Source organism: Oryzias latipes, chromosome 6 (genome assembly GCF_053564925.1).
Source record: "Oryzias latipes strain Hd-rR chromosome 6, Olatipes_Hd-rR_3.1".
NCBI classification, from domain to species: domain Eukaryota; kingdom Metazoa; phylum Chordata; class Actinopteri; order Beloniformes; family Adrianichthyidae; genus Oryzias; species Oryzias latipes.
The window spans coordinates 25,728,023-25,745,515 of NC_136242.1; the positions used below are offsets into that span (position 1 = coordinate 25,728,023).

A 17,493-nucleotide genomic window follows, 5' to 3' on the forward strand; every position below is an offset into this window, starting at 1 on the left:
TTATAGTCTTAGAATACAGAAAAAGTCTGGTGAAGTGAGGTTAATTATTGTAGTTTTTTCCAGTATTGCTCTGTCTGTGTTTCAAACAACGCTGTAGCCATTTTCTGATGATTTGAAAGAACTGTTCTTTGTGCTTCTGCTTCTCATGTACAACCTCTCAGGTGGGTGGCCATGGCTGTCAGTTTTTCCCTCTAGAGCCACTGCTGCGGACAGTTTGTTTCCTTTTTTGGGAAGTTACTACTCGGTTGCATTTTCTTGTTGCACTGACAGATAACTTCTGCTTTGATCCCAACTTTCAGTTATTCTCCATGGGGGACACGGCTCTGTTCATTTTGAGTTATCTTCATCTTGTAGACAGCACTCTCTTGAAGCACCACATCCATGTTGTGCATCAGCTCGATGGTGTCTGTGATGTTCCCAGGGATTCTTAGTCTAAGGAGTTTCTTTCATATTTCCTCCAGAAGCTGTTTTGTCTCTGAGCTCTGGCTAAAGACTCCAAATACATGATGTATTCAAGTTAAGATGACCTTCAGTCTCATTCAGATGCCCCTTGTGTAGGGCTTATGGGGCAACAAAGATCTTGGCATTAATCCAATAGCTTGAAAGTCTGTCAATAAAATATTGATTGTCGAAAATGTTTACATCTCATGAATAATCATTTCTTCAGGGAAAAGCCTGATGAGGCTTCAGGATAGAGTACATTTTTTAGGAAGCTTGTGTCCTTTCTTTGTGGCAAAGCTTTTTTTCCCCTTTTTTTCTGTGGTTTAAAAGTCAGTTCTACACGCTGTCATCTGTGGAGGCAAAAGTGTTAAAGCTAGAGACACAAAGAAACTTGACCATCTGATAAAAATGTTGCTTAAGCCGTAAAACATCAGAACTATTCACCTCAACAGTCTGAAACTGAACTGTGTCTTTAGTCAGAGGCTTCTCCCAAGTCCACCGCAGATCAGTACTACAGATTAAATACCTCTAAATCACATGCATTTCTTGCAATGACTTAATGGTGTTTTTATAGATAGGTACAGCCTACTTTAACAATTCAGCTTTCTTTTGAGGAGTAGTAGAGAACATTTAAACTTTAATCCTCCCATTGATGGGTAGAAACACTTTTTGTCAAAACCACTTCTGATGCAGACGTTCTTACTCAGTGGAACCTGATCCTGACACAACACTGCTTTTCTAATCAAACTTAGAGATTCTTACTGTTTTGGTTACTGAAAGTAAATGGTTTTTTCACACACTTATTCTGTGTTCAAATTAAGTTTTTGTCAAAGAATGGTGATTGTGAATTTTGGAAAGGAGTCTGCCAATACGATTCATACCACGATACACATGTAAATGGCGTATACTTGTATATTGCTTTTCTACCATCCTCGAAGACCCAACGCACTTTATAGTTATAGTCCCATTCATACACACATTCACACACTGATGGCGGCTCCCCTGCCAAACACCGAGAGGCATGTTAGGGTTCAGTGTCTTGCCCAAGGACACTTCCACAAATGGGCGAACAAGGTTGGAATCCAACATGCAATCTTCTGATCAAAGGTCAATCGCCCTACCTCTGCACCATGTCACAATACGAAATATCCTAACAAAACAAAATGTATTTATTTAATTATCAGACTATGAGCACTGCAACTGTTTCTCAAATACAAGCTGCTTTTACCCAAGCAAATTCCTGGTGCTGTTCTATTGGTTCTTTTCACAGAATCATTTTTTTCCCCCCATCCCTAGAATTTTTCATAGCTGATTTACATTTAAGACTGATCTCTTTAACCCTTGTGCCATCTTAGATGACCCCATCCTTCCATTGAAGTGTTCTCCCTACCATGACAAAGGTGGATAAAGGTGGAAAGATTTCATGTAATCCATGGACACCAGTGAAGATCACAAATCATTGAAGAAAAAATTTTAAACGCACTGTCTAGTGGGTCTAGATGACCCAACTCCCAATGTTAAAGTACCTAGGACAGCACAAGGGTTAAAAGTACCAGATGTGCTAGTGTCTGTCATGGTGATGAATGCCTGAAACATATGTTCTGATCTATGAGGCGAACTTAAAAGCTTAACTCTTTTTTCCAAAAACCAACGATGCACCTTTTTTATGTTTTTATTCTGGTTGTGCTTACTTAGGCTGAAGTGAATTCGAGAGGTATACGATGCTTTGTCAAAATGCCAATCTGTTGTTTTTACGAGTTGCAAAAAAGTTTGGGTGTTCTGTAATTACGCTTATGGCTAACATGTAGCGGTGTCGGACTTTGCTTGTTTTTATGTGCAAAAATATTGGGAGTCACAGGTAGGCTATGGTGAATATCCTAACACAGCTAATGCTTCTAAAGTGTGGTGTGTGACAAACAAGTTTTAGAATTATTGCAAAGGCAGGTAATAAAGTCTACACTTTTGTCACGCTTAACGCACCTTATATTTGGGTGTGCCTTTTATATATCATAAAATTTAAAAATGGACAATTTATTGACGATGTGCCTCAGAATCCTGTGCGCCCTGTAATGCGAGAAAATATGGTATGTTTTTGTGAAATATCTCCCACAAAACCTCCCTGTCCTTTTCTGTGCATGCTTTTTATTGCAGTGTTGATGAAACAAAGACGCCTTAACAAGCAAGCCGAAAAACAGGTGAGAAGCCTCGAATCCACGTGCAAGCGAGCCTCATATAGTCCCCGCTCTTTTTGGTTATATGCGCTTATCTCTGTTCACAGAGCAGGGTTGGCAAACAAAGCCACAGTCGTATGTCAATGCAAATGAAAGTCATTGCGTTGCAATGCTTCTTAATGCTGTGCTGTGGATCGCTGAGGGTTTTGCTACAATCTGCCTTTGGTGAATCTCCTGAGGAGCATCGTAGGCACAATCCGGGAGCTGGAAACTGCTGAAAAAAACAGCCTGCTCGTGGTAGAACGTGCTCAGCATAGAATGATACGGATGTCAGACCAGATGGTCTAGTGATTGAATGATGACTCATTTTAAGTTTTTGGAGAGCTATGTTTTGTTTGTTTTTTTTATTTATGTGTTGTGCAAAACAACAAATCTAACAAATTTCTGGTCCTGAAATTTTACAAAAAAGGCCCTCAATCTATGGGATTTTTAGTAAGGTACTAAAGCTAACAGATTACTCATGTAGTATCCATAATAAGGTTTGATGTGAAGGGACATGAAGTCTGAGCCTGTCATGACACATGCAAGCGCTCATCAAGGACATACTGCCCACAGCATTACACCTGTGTCATTCACTCCTAATTTTTTTGTAAGCCGAGTTGGCAAGTTCCAAACAGAAAAACAAAACAAAATTATTATCTTTTCTATCAGTTTAAAAAAAAAATATATATATAATTTATGTGCAGCAGCAAAGAAGATTATTATTATTATTATTTTCAACCATATGGCTTGAGTAGACAAAGCATACTCCAACTTGAGTGAAAAAAATACTTCGGGCACCATCATAATGCTTCCTGACCTTTGCGTCACAGCAGATCAAAGGCATCAGTTCAAGAATTCAGTAAAAGAAGCATTTTCTTTCTTGCTATTACTCAAAAACAATTCCCAAACATAGAGTAAATCTTGTACAGTCAGTAAAGAGAAATGTCACCCTTGTGACACAGAACCAATTTTATTTATTTTTTTCATTTTTAAATTTATACAATCACATTTTCTGCTGTGAATTCTCACGACTAACCAGTGAATGGGACTTTTTTCCTTTATTGTTGGAAAGTCCAGAAAAAAAGTGTTCATAATTTCCATAAGTCTAAAACTTAGCAGCTTAAAAAAGAAAGAAAGAAAAAAAGTTTCTACAACAAAATGACCTAAAAACTTTAGAAAAACCTTAGGAAACCAGAAATGGAGCATAATCATCTCCATCTGCCCATCCAAGCTGTGGCAAAGTTGTTCAACTCATCTTCAGCTCAAGTGCCGTTTCTTATTATTTTGTTTTTTTTTCCTGGAAAGATTTTTTTTTTCACCTTAACCAGGTGTGCTTTCCTCTGCTGCAGCCTGCTCTGACAATCTGCATCAAACACTTTAAGAACAATGATGCATACTTGTTCTTACACGCTGTGCAGTGCATGGCTGTGGGCATATTCTAGAAAAATCTTCAGTTTTTAGGTTTCACATGGCTTCTTTGACTAATTTGCCAGAGAAGTGCCTCCATCTCAACCTATCATCTCCATACTCACTCATACCAGACATCCTTGTGTCCTCCATTAAAATTCATCTTTGGTCATCCTCTAACCTTTATCCTAACCTAAACATAATTTTACCAACATAACCACTGCAAGTACACTATATGTTTTTATCACCAATTTTCTTCCCTGTACTTAATTCCATAACAGCTAACATGAGTTGTTCCTCTAAAATAATACCTAGTTCTAGCCATTCTAGTCACTCTCAAAGAGAACCTCATCTTCAGCTCTGTCTCTTTCAACCATCAGCATGACTGCTCCCCACCAGTGGTCCCCAACCTCTTTTAGGCCATGGACTTCATTAATATCAGACAATATTTTCATTGAACAGCCTGGTAAAAAGTAAAGTTACCTTTTGGTTTCCCATAATTTTTTGCGGAAAAAGTTATTTTCATCCTCTGTGAAATTATCTGCAGCTGGTTTAAACGCCCTTTGTGCACTAGATTTGGACACATTCAATTCAATTTTATTTATAAAGCCCAATATTACAACGACAGTCATCTCAATGTGCTTCAAATTGGTAGTTGTGTAATAAACATCTAACATAAAGAACATAAAGTCATGGAATTCAATAGGTAATGGCTAAACTGAACTAAACTGGGGATCCCTGTCCTTAGACGCTTCTTCGCGGTAAGGAAAAACTCAAAAATAAAAAAAAACGGATTCCGGAAAAAAGAAGTAACCTCACACACATTGGAATGAATGTGCTCTAGATTTCCCCTTAACCATTGAAGTGGAAGCTATTGACCAAACACCAACATCAGCCATGTTCGGTCATTAAGGTGTAGCAGAAAAATTACAACAAAATAAAGTATGACAGTCACATAACCTAGTATATTCCAAATATAACATAAATGTGAGTCCACCAAGTTTTATTTTTATCAGCAGTATCTTTGTAACATTATCATAGCTGATTTCCACCTGCTAAGCAGAACAGGCTTGGTTTGTGGGAACAACTGTCACAATAATAATTAGTATTATTACAATAAATCCATGTATTAAATAAAACTTCTACGGTAGTTTCATCTGTTAACGGGTGTTCTTTGAAGTTGAAAGGTTTTTTTTCTCCTCACTGACATTTCTGCACCAAGAAGCTTTTCAAAGACGTTTACATCTTTACATGCATCAAGAGTAACTGAATCTGATAGTAAAAACAATGGAAGTTGTGTTTATTTTTTCTCTGCAGCCCGGTACCAATTCAACAATGGCCCAATACCAGTCCACAAATCGGGGAATATGAGAAAAGGAAGAAGACAAAAACTTACTCTCTGCACTGGCGCCTGAATTATGAGTCTACATGAGTCTACAGCCTTTGGAGGCTATGATTTTTCCAGAGGATGTGAAATCTTGGTGCATGGAAACTGGACGGAAGATCATCAGCTGAATGGATTACAGCCTCAAGGCTTTCTTTTCCCCTAAGTCCTAAACATTTCCGTTGATGTAGATGTGCCCCAGCTGACCAGCACATAACACTCCTCTGGGGAGAAGTGTAGCTTTCAAGTGTGGAGAGGAGGTTCAAATGCATTCCACCATGAGAAATCAGGGAGCAAAAAAAAAAAGTTGCAGAAAAGCCACAAAGTATACTGGGTCAAGTGAAAAGTCTTTTTGTGTACAGTTAGAAAAGTTTCAGTTCCAATGATTATAGCACAGAATGCAGATATTTTCTCAATCTTTTTATCACGGTTCATATTCAAGATTCACGTTCAAAGCACTGTGGTCTAAAGTTATTGATGTATGGCTCCAACTAACTGCAAATAATATGTATTTACTTCCCTAAAGAATATGAATTGTTTTGCAGCTTCCATCAAAACTAATTCACCAACTTATTTTTATACTGTGGATGAACTGAGAGGTCTGACCTTCTGCCCTTATGTTCAAATGCAGACTTGCAGCATCAAGCAGAGGACACACTCAAGTTATGGTTGGCCGTGTATTCTATGTTGGATAGCATATTTTCATTAAGATAAAAACATTGTGTTTCACGATTATCTTCTACTAATATTACTAATTTCCACAAGAGTTAAAAATATGTAACACTTAATTACATACCTAAAACCTAATGTCTGTGTGTTTGCTGTAGTGATGTGTGATTGTCACTGACTGAAGAATCTCACATTCATATTTGGAATGCGATTGCAAACCTTTTTTTTTTTTTTTCAGAGGAAGAGGCACCACCTAATGCAATATCACTCTGCACCATGGAAACATTTCCTTTCACTGTTTTGCATTATTAATATTTTTAATTGTACTATTCGTTTCCACATTAATCCCACAAAGAAATAACCTACCAAAAAGAAATCACTTTTTACATTTTTTTCACATGTACAATAAAAAAAAAAAACAATACGCAACAAAGCGTACGTTAAATACCTCTAAAATCTCAATGTTTTAATAGATGAGTGGGGATGTGTTGTTACCACTAAATGTAAAGAAGGATGCTTGCAGGTGTCAATCATGATTTTATATGATTTTAGAACCACTCTTTTAAATCTCAGATAATGAACAGAACCTTTAAAATCCCATTGTTTTAAAATCTTAATCATGAAGACTTGCTTTTACAAAATTCCACTCTTAATCGAAATAGAGCACTACAATGACTGAGATTAGGAACAAAAAATCAAATGCAGCTTTCATTGGTAGAAAATTCATTCTGCGGTTACTCTTTTATGCTAAAAACAACTTAAAAAATATTAAGGTTTTTCAAAACAAAATGAAAACATAAATGGAAACCTTGGCAATAAGCAATTTGTTTTATCTCCTTCTTTTTTTCCAAATAATCTGAAGACCAGTTTAATAGTTTCAATTTAGTATAGACTGAGATAGTAATTTTTATTTTGCTAGCCAAAGCCTACAGAAAGTTTGAATTATTACATCTGTTGCTTTAATTAATGTGAGGACAATAGCAGCACTTTTTACTTGTCCATTATTAGTATGGAGGGACCACCTTTTTTTACACAAAACAAATGTTAGTATGGCACCATATGCATAGTGGATAAAAACATTTTCAGAAAAAAAGATTTATCTCAGATTTATATTCTTTTATTATCTCAAGGTAAACAGCTTCAGGTGAAGTAGGACAGCTTTTAATAGAATAACAAACATAACGTTGTGCAGCAATAATAAATTTGATCAAAAATAGGTTCATGGCTCAAACAGAGGACAAAAACAACAAAAAGGTTCAAGTTAATGAGACTCAATGGCATCAAAACATTCTAAAGTAGGGGTCCTCACACTTTCTTGGCATGCAATCTATTTTTTAGAAGACGTACCTACGTAAAAGATGTACCTACCTTTATAAATATACAGACTCTAAATAGCTACTATGTAAATATTAGCTCTCACTGAAACAAACAAACTTATGTTATACATTTATATATATTTATTTGAATATTTCTTATTTTGCAAAATAAATGTTCACAAGACAGTTGTTCTTCAGCCTTGTTTTACATAACTGCCCACAGTTTTGAGATCAATAACCTAATTTCTCTATTGATTGACCTATAAATGTAAGACTGATGCTTTACAGTTAATGAGTAATCTTTCTTTCTGTTAAAGGAGGCGTTGCCCCTAAAGATGAAATATTAAGTTTAAAAAGTTACCAAAATTCCAATGTTTTTAATAATATTATAGTCAAATATTAACTTATATTTGACACTTTAGTTACACAAGACATTTCTGTGTTTGAGAAATTATTCTTAAAAAGCTATTGAATTACACTAAATCAAGTTCATTCTTAACCCGCCGTATCCTTTTTGGGGTCATGGGGTCACAGGTGCCTGTCCCGGCTACTGTTGAAGCAAAGGCAGGGTAAATTAGGTCAATTTGCAATTGTTTTTATTATGTTTGAGCAGTGCTTCTCAATTATTTTTTGCAAGGCCCTCCCTAGGAACACATTATCACAGCAGCACCAATATATTCAACGTTTTTAGTCTGAAGAAATAGATAAAAAACATTGTGCTAATTTTTTTTCTAAATGATGGATTGTTTATCTATGATCTCATCAAGTGCAACTGTTTTATTGCATTACCTGCTGACTTTATGTCAAATACTGACACCAACTAAACGAAAGGCAGACAAAGATACATTTATGGAAAATAAAGACACGTCATCAAAATGTCTACAATAGTCAACAAAGAATGACATTATTTGCATGAGCTGAGGAATCTAAAGGCACGAGAGGATCCAGGTGTTGCGCAACAGAGGCTGCTCGTGTGCACGTTCCACCTTGCAGCCTCAGCCCACTACCCCTCCCCTCTCCTTCTCACACACGCAAGCAGTGTGTGACAGGAGCGCGCAGCAGCAGGGACAGCAGTCCACAGTTTCAGGCTGTTACAAACTCTCTCATATGACAGATAATAGTAAACCAACAGTGGCACGGATTTTTTTCCAAGCACTGAGCCGCTATCACCGCAGCCCCCTTTTGCGCCTCGAGTAATTGTCCGTATTACCTGTGCCTAAAACTGCTACCACTGTGCGACCCCCTGGGGGGTGCGCCCCACTATTTGAGAAGCACTGTCTTAGAGGCAACCCGTTTTCAGTGCCATCTCTGTTTTCTACAGAGACTTTGTTAGAAATGCCACATGCATAAAGCTTTTGGAGTTAATTGGTCGCTATCTTTGATTCTTATGCAAAAAAACTAGACCAAGACTAAAGCGTGTCACTTCCTGGAAGAAAGGACCACAAGCAATGCAGTGTTTTTATTTTAAAAAAGTACAAAACCCATTCCAATGCTTGATTGTTCACTCTAGTGTGTCATTTTTTTAAAAAATACATTCACAATCTCCATTCATCATCATACAACTAATGATAAATTGGCATCAAAGACCGAAAGTATTCAATCTGTATTCCCAGATATAGGCATATAAGAAATAGGAGAGATACCTGGAGTACATGTTACATATGCACAGTAAGTGAATATTTTACCTCCTGTTCCAGTTCTTCCATCACAAACTGAATGCTATGTGCCTGGAAAAAAAAGATGAATAAATTAACAGCTTTACACTAACACAAAATGAAACTGACAGGCAACTGCAGGAGTGACAGAAAAATGATGGGCATGTGAGAGAAAGACTTAGGTAGAATGTCACCTCCAGGCTTTTCAGAAAAAGTGAAATTGAATTTTTACTCTGCAAACCCCACATAATGCAAATTGTTTGCATTGAGCAATTTATGCTGTTGGCTCCTCAGCTCCAACAGAACATGAGAGCAGAACAAATGTGCACTTGAGAAAAGTATCTTTACTGTCAGTGCTACCACTGGAAATATTTGCGTTAAAATAAAAACATAAAGACTCACAACAATCTTTTTCGATCAATTTTAAAAGTGTTCCCAGTGTTGTTGTGTTTTAAAAATTATGATTATGTTGTCTTTAGGCAAAAAACAAAAACAAAAAAAATGTTGTTTTTTTTTAAATTACATAAATTCTGCAGAGCCGTCTGGGCTTATTAGAAATTCACCTCTGACTTATAGGCAGGACCGTTGGCCCAGTGTAAGCCTGCCCACACTTCCAAATATCCCTTTGTTTACACTTTTCCTCACTAGCTTACAGTCCCTCAAAACCCCAACCTAATTTTATCAGTGATACAAAAATGGCCAACCAATATAGGAGCTATCCAGCCGTGAAGTTCTGAGCCAGATTTCAGCTCGAACAAGGAAAATAAAGATGTACATGTATGTCTATATGTCTCCAAGTGGATGCATCGAAATAGAGCAGAGCAGGGAGCTTGTGACCTGCTGATTGTTGCACATATCACTCTTACAAGCTTTTTCTAACAGCAGTTTTTGGCTGCTCCTCACAACAACTTAAACAAGGAAACACTCAAAAATGCAATTTAAAGCTTCATTTTCTTATATGTCCTCCATCATGAGAAGAATGCCACAAAAGCATGTTAAAACACTAAAACACGTTTTTCATGGAAGTGGCTCTAAATAAATTTGTTGTAGTTGAGCCAAAACATATACAGAGTGCACGGATAGTGGTAAATTATGCATAGATCTAAAAAAAAAATGGCTTTACTGCTATGCATTTGCGCCACAAATCCCACAGCATGTGTCAGCTTAGAAATAATGTGTCACTGAGACAGAGAAAATGAAAAATAAAATGTGAACAAAAGAAAATAAGATTCATCAACTTTACAATTGGCAATTGTATATTTTAAATTATTATTTTTTTCTGATTCAAACCCAAATAGAAGATGATAACAATTAAATTTGAAAATAGCTGCAGCAGTTGTGTAACATTTTGCAAGATAATCTATGTCTTATACAGTATTTTTTTTTTAATTGTATTTATAGTGTTTTTTGTTTTTGTTTTTTTTTCTCAATAAAGACCGCTCTTGAATTTGCCTCACTACAGTTTTGGGTCACAGATAACAATCTTTAACTCACATCCCACATTTGCATTTCACTTTTACAGCAATCCACGACACGAAGGGATGTCCCCTCAGGAAAATGCATATGTTTATCACTTTTGCATATAATTATATGCATAATTGCATGCATGTAATTACTCATCCTATGTCATTAATGTTTTGCACCGTTTGTTGCTGTGTCTCTGATGTGACATGTCAACGCTAATAACATGTAAGCAGAGATTTGAAGTGAAACATTTTCCTTTTTTTGGCCAGTTACTCTCATGCTAATAAGAGATCAAGAGCTTGTTTTTTTCACTTTGCGAACCACTTTTGCAACCATTTTTAGATGACAGAGGTGTGCTTTGCAAGACAAACTTAAGTGATAAATAGGCAATTTAGCCTTTTCCTGGATTTAACTTTGGAAAACATTTGATTCGGTAAATCAAAGTTCAATAAAGTATTCAAATTAATACCATGGTCCGGGTGAATTCTCGATTCTGATTGGCTGCTGGGTGTGCATTAAAAGTGATATACCATGGTAAAAACCGCACGGCTAAAAAAGAAGATCGGGTCACAAAGCTTAAATGTGCTATTTCACTGCGCTGGCTTTTTTAAAACAAACTTTAGCTTCATCATCTGGACAAAAGCAAGTGGTAAGAAGTGAACTTTATCTCTGAACTGATGCTTTATTTAACCCATCGTTACGATCAGATTATAGATGGCCGGACCTTGACTACATTTGGTGGTGCACCATATAACAAATGGTTTCTGTGAAAAAATCGATCCAAACCAAAAAATTAACAAGAATAAAGTCCTAAAAACTGGTTGAAGATTTATCTTTTTGTAAGTGACCATGCTTTAATCGGGTTAATGACCTTCGAAGTGTGCATTAACAGCATTGACGCACTTCCCGGAAGCAACCGTCTGTCGCGAAGCAGGTTTCCACGTTGTGCGTTCATTTCTGATAATGCACACTTTGTCTGCCCTAAACCCTTACTTATATTCTTCTAGGTTTGATCCAAATAGAACTGGTTAAAGAACACTGCTGTTGGCATTAAAGAAAAAAAAAACACTTTTCAATAAAAGCTTTGTATCGTTTCATGCCTCTTCTGTAATTGCTTTACCCTGTGTAAGGTCATAGGGGGATTGGAGCCTATCCCAGCTGTCACTGGGCAAAAGACGGGATAAACCCTGGCAGCTAAAAAGTGTATCACTAGACCACACAGATAAGGAAGGAAACAGAAAATGCTTACTAACACTTTTTCCTGTAAGTTTAAGACTGAACATCTGAAAACACATTTGGTTTTCGACTTAAAAAACAATGATTTACCTAAAAACCTAATAAACATTGATCTTAGCTTCTCTCAAAAGCTTTACTCCTTCCTTAATGCACAATCTGAAACACATCATTGCACAAATTATTTTATAGATTGAGCTGCATTCCTCAGTGGGTAAATTTGCACTGTTACAATGTTGAAGATCCATTCTAACCCAACATACTTTTATCAAACCCTTAAGCTTCGTTCACACTGGGCTTGGAAATGCGCGTTCACGCAAAAAGTCTACGTAAATGTGTTTCCGGTTTCTACATTAAAAACTCTCACATTCACGCATCGCTACTGAAGTTTTTAACCCTTGTGCTATCTTACATGACCCCACCCTTACTTTGACATGTTTTCCCCACCATGACAAAGGTTGATAAAGGTGGAAAGATTTCATGTAATCCATGGACACCAGTGAAGATCACAAATCATTGAAGAAAAAAGGTTCAGCGCACTGTCTAGTGGGTCTAGATGACCCAACTCCCAATGTTAAAATGCCTAGGATAGCACAAGGGTTACACAACAGGTATAGGCTCTATGTACAAAATGTGCATCCACTAAAACTTTGACCAATCAGGAGTACAGCTTTTATATTGACGTATGAATAATGTCCTTTTTAAGACACGTAAGGACTAACCCCTTGAAAATCCTTTAAGAATGAGAAACTAATGATCGCGGATTTATCCTGCATTTTATGACTCTAAATCTTTCATCTTTTGGAAAAGAGGTATAAAGAAAAAGCCTGGAGTAAGATTTGCGACATTCGCACCGTTTCAACAGAATCTGGTAGCAACAGACCTGTGTGAACACCATATCCCAAAAGCGCTTTCAAGCACCCATGTTTAGCGAGTTCTGAACCCTGCCACACATGCCCCATAACTTTGAGCAAAGATGGGGACTTAGACATGAAAACTTGACTTCTGATGCAAAATATTAACATAAAAGAACTGTACCCTTATAAATATTAAAAAAAAGTATTCATTATTTGCTCTATTTACAAAAAAAAAAAAAGAAAAACATGCATTTTACTTATTTATATTTATTTGACACTTGCTAATCTGCTTTTTTAGACTGTCAAATGAATCAATGCTGACATTCAAAAAGAAAGGATAAGATAAGCGCAGTTACATCTACATTTTGTGGGGTAAAATATCTTCGCTGCAGCACAAAAGGACAAGAGCAGTTACCTCTTAGAGAAGCAATTACAGGAAGCAATGAAGGTATAGAACTGCATTCAGCAGAAACTATTTTTGGTAGCTTTTCCCCTTGGCAGTCTACTTGTTCTCACTTACACAACAAGATAGACAGAGAGAGGGGGAGCAAGGAGGTAACAGTCTCTAAGGCCTTTTCCCGTGCTTACCTCGCCGGTTGCCATATCTCATCACGATACAACTTTGTTTACTTTCTACAGATGCAGGCTGAAAATGTTCAAACACAAAAGTACTGAATAAACCGAATAGTATGGAGAGTATATACAGTGGTCAAAAACATTTTTACAATCTAAGTAAGTGGTAAAGTATTACACACTTTTAATATAAGACAGAGTATGGCTATAGAAATCTGAGACTATGATGTGGTAAAATGGTAAAACATATTCATTCTAAGAATAGTAAAGTATAATTAGAATTTATTTATTTTTTAAATTTATTTTGAAAATAAACTGCCCTAAATTTATTGATACATTTTGAGTTTTGGACTTTTTTTGTCACTGAGGTTGATAATGCTTCAAAAATGTGTTTTTGGACAAGAGTAACTAACTTATTTTTATTTTTGAGAAAACTGATGTAATTCTTGTTAAGTGGTTCTAAAATATAGACAAGAAAAAAGACAGGTAACCATTCCAGCATCAAACAGGGGGGTATTCCAGGAAGCATGTTTAAACTAGCCTGACTTTAAGCCTGAACTCTGGCTGAAATCCGCCTGAACTCGCTTACTCTGGGTATGTCGGTTCCAAAAGACCGGGTATGAGTTGGTGTAATTGCGCTCGACTTGGTAACCCTGGGTTAATGCTCGTGCACAGAAGGTACATAAAGACATTCTCAATACATCGCCGATTTCCGGAGTCACCATGGAAACGCGTGGTGAACCAAAGAGAGCGCAATACTTTAGTGAGACGGAGTCTGAGATTTTAATGACGGCGTATGAAGATTATACGTCCATCAAAAAGTAACACGGCTGCATCATCAGAAGAAAGAGTTTCTGCTTGTAGTAGAAGAACAGACAAAGTAAACGCACAAGTTTCTGATCTTATTTCCATTTTCCTTGTGACGCATATATATATATAACTTATCCAATTTTGCCACCTTAAATGAATTACTTCTATTGGTAACAAATAATTGAGTTAAATTTAATCAACCTAATTTCTTACGTCTATAAAACTCAATAATTGTTTATACAACTCAAACGTATGTATTTATCCAACTAAATGTCATATTACTCCAATTCAATTAATATTTTTTCCATCTTAATTAATTATATTTCTTGATCTCTCATATGTCTAAGTATGAGCCGGCAGATATACTCATTTTTATAACAATTAAAAGGACGGGGAAAAAATTCATTAAAGAATTGTCCGTCTATGTTCATCATCCTAATAATTGGTAGGGGTGCTATATAAACTCATCATCCTCTCCTTCACTCTCTCTCATGGTGCAGAGACATAAGCACAGTGGGACAAGATAACTCAGCAAAACATGGCAAAACACAGTAAAACAGCTAAACAACTAAAGAAATTTGGTCAAAAAGCCACAATTAAACCAAAATCCGTCCAGACAGGCAAAGGAAATGGTATCCCACAATCCCTTGCGGTGCCGATCTAACAGCAGGACCAACGTTACACCTACTTAATTGAATTAATTTGAATGAAAGGAAAATAACTGTCTGATAAATACGTGTTATTTTTAAACTGACTTAACAAACAAATAATTTATCTTAACTGAAGCAAATAACTAAGTTAGATCAAAGTAAAAAAGTTAAATTTTCCAACATCCATATGTGGTCTTATCACCCTCTCATGGTGGAAAAAGTATTATCTGAGCTTCTTCATCCACTAAATCATCTTCAAATGGACACGCCATGCTGCTTCACCTCTCTGTAAACAAACTAACCTTCAACTAAACCTGCTCCCGACCAGGTTATGTTCAGAGCATGAGTTGCCATGGCAACTTGACCTACCCTGAAACATACCTCCATTTCTGAAACAGAAAACTGAGGTTATCAACTTCCTTAGCCTCAAACTTACCGTGGTAGCTAGCATAACCTGCTTCCTGGAATACCCCCCAGGTGAGGATGTTAGGATTGTTGACATGGAGTCGAACTCCACACGTACAGCAACAAAATGCAAACTCTCTGTAGAGCATGGCTGTTTATTCCCAGTCCTTAAGTCAACTGTTTCTCTTCCATCTCCACCCGCCCTTGCTAATTTTGATTGGTGGAACACACCAGTTTTTATTATCAGCAGTGGATGGGGGCACGGATATTCGAAGCAAGCAGAACACCTGCCCTGATTGACTGGGACTGGGCCCCCCACTGAGACGTAGCTGATACTCAAATTAGGACCAGGGTCTCTATACTAACCATAGTACTACCTCACAGCCTTGTTTGCTAAAACCAAAGGTTGAAAAAAGGTTCCTCAGTTGTTTTGAATTTTTTTTTGTATGTTACTGATATTGTTTGCTAAATTCCAGGGCACATGATGGGACTGGCATCTGTTGAATGTTGCCCTTAATTACATAAGCAAAAATAATAACTAGACCATGCACAGGATTGGTTTGCAAGTTAAACCAATATGGAATTGTGGGATGCATGGACATCTTATTGGTTGTTAATATGTCATATCAAGGGATTTTTTTTGCATATTAGATTAGATTAAATTAGATCATTACATATGTACAAATTACAGAGCAACAAAATGCAATTTGAGTCACACCAGAAGAGCAATGAGCAGCAAATGCAGGTACAAGTATAAGTTACAAACAAATGGAAAATTTTCACCAAAAGCAATTGAATATTTGAAGATGATTGTGATATAAACCATTTAAAAAATTCAGTAAATTGTTGCATATTAGAGCAAAGCTGCATTTATCCGCTTTGGAATCCATTGGAAAATTGTTAATTGTATAAACAGTCAAACGATTATCATAGCATGTTATTTCCTGTTCCCATCAACAGCTCTGGTTCTTAAGGGTTAAGCAGATTGCAGTAGCATAATTTTCTTTGAGAGATAAATGTTATTAAATCAATAAACAGAAACTTAGAAAACATTCAATATCTTGGTGAATATATAAATGTGGTTTCTGTTTTGTTTCCCTTCAGGGTTGTTTTTGTGGGAGATTGATGTTTTCAGTTCTACTTGTAGTTTCCCTTTGGAAATATTCATCAAAAGCCCAGGCTGCTTTCACTTTATAACCTCTACTTCTACGCATCAAGCTCTTTGTATCTCTCCATCTTTCTCTTTGCCATCTAATGGCTTAAGTCTTCCCTGGGGAAAAGATAGCCAGTGCTGATATGTCTGTGAAGGTTTGGAGTTGCTGAAGGTCTTTCTTGCACAGGAACAATATAAAATGATAAATCTGGGTGTTTCTCTGTGCTTTCTTGATATATTTCATTATTTTCAATCAGATGACTTCGTTCAGCTGTGGCGTACTTTTTAAATCGTCCCCACAAGCTCTGTCTAGTCATCGTTTACTTCATTGCCTTTAATCTATTACTTCTTGCTGAGGCTGAATGAGAGAAGCTCAATTTTTTTCTTCAACTTGTTTTTTTATATGAGGTTTGAATGCTTTTGCTTATGGAAATAAATGCCTTAAAATGAGTATGCATGAGTGTTCAAGGACAAAGAAAAATCAAAATTGATACTTAAGGTTAGTCTGATTTAAACAATTTCCATAAAAATGTTCTAATCAGTTGAGTAAACATTATAATAATATTTCTGGTAAAAAAAAAAATAATGTTATTATGCACTGATTTATTTTGTTTTTGTTCTTTTTTATTCAAAAATCTGCTGAGGGGGCAGCAACTGAGCAAGGATTCATGAACTAATGCTTCAAAGTAGGATTTTGTATGAACAGACTTTTTCATTTTTTGTTGTTACTTTTAACAAAGACACAGTTTTAGATTTAAAAGTTAAGAACACAAAAGCATTATGAGGACACAGAGTTGAAATCAAAGTATTCTATTAGTAAGGCGTGGTGTCAGTCAATGTTTTTAAGCCAAACTTTGGTGATGTTTTTGTGAACATGGTTCTGTTTGAATTTTTCTTCAAATTCAACAAAACCTTAAACTAAAATGTTTACTTGCAATATTAGAATTAGCCTGTTGCAAAGAAAAGGAAAAGAAAAAGGAACAAAAACAATGTCATACCTTATCTTGTGTACTCTGTGAAAAAGTCAATATGTCAGTAAATAATGCCTTACTACAAGGCAGTTCTGCTTTTGTTGTATCTATTGTAAAAGTGTTCCCAGTGGTCTTTTAATTATGATTATGCAGTTTCTAGCCAAAAAAAAAAATAATGTAAAAATGCAGGTAGATTGCAGAAAGTTCTGCATATGGTGCGGGATTTGAACTATGATAAAACTATGATAAAAACACAATCATCTTTGCTATAAGTTTACTTTTTCTGCGAGTC

General features: G+C 36.3%; 1 protein-coding gene across 1 annotated transcript in view; it reads right to left on the minus strand.

Moving 5' to 3' along the window:
* lrrc4ca (leucine rich repeat containing 4C, genome duplicate a) overlaps nucleotides 1–9,158 on the minus strand; it is a 123,835-nt gene extending 114,677 nt beyond the window's left edge. The window contains exon 1 of the mRNA XM_078948905.1: nucleotides 9,116–9,158. The gene's annotated coding sequence lies outside the window, so the exon portion shown is untranslated. The remainder of the gene's footprint in view (nucleotides 1–9,115) is intronic.
* Between the last annotated feature and the right edge of the window lie 8,335 nt (nucleotides 9,159–17,493).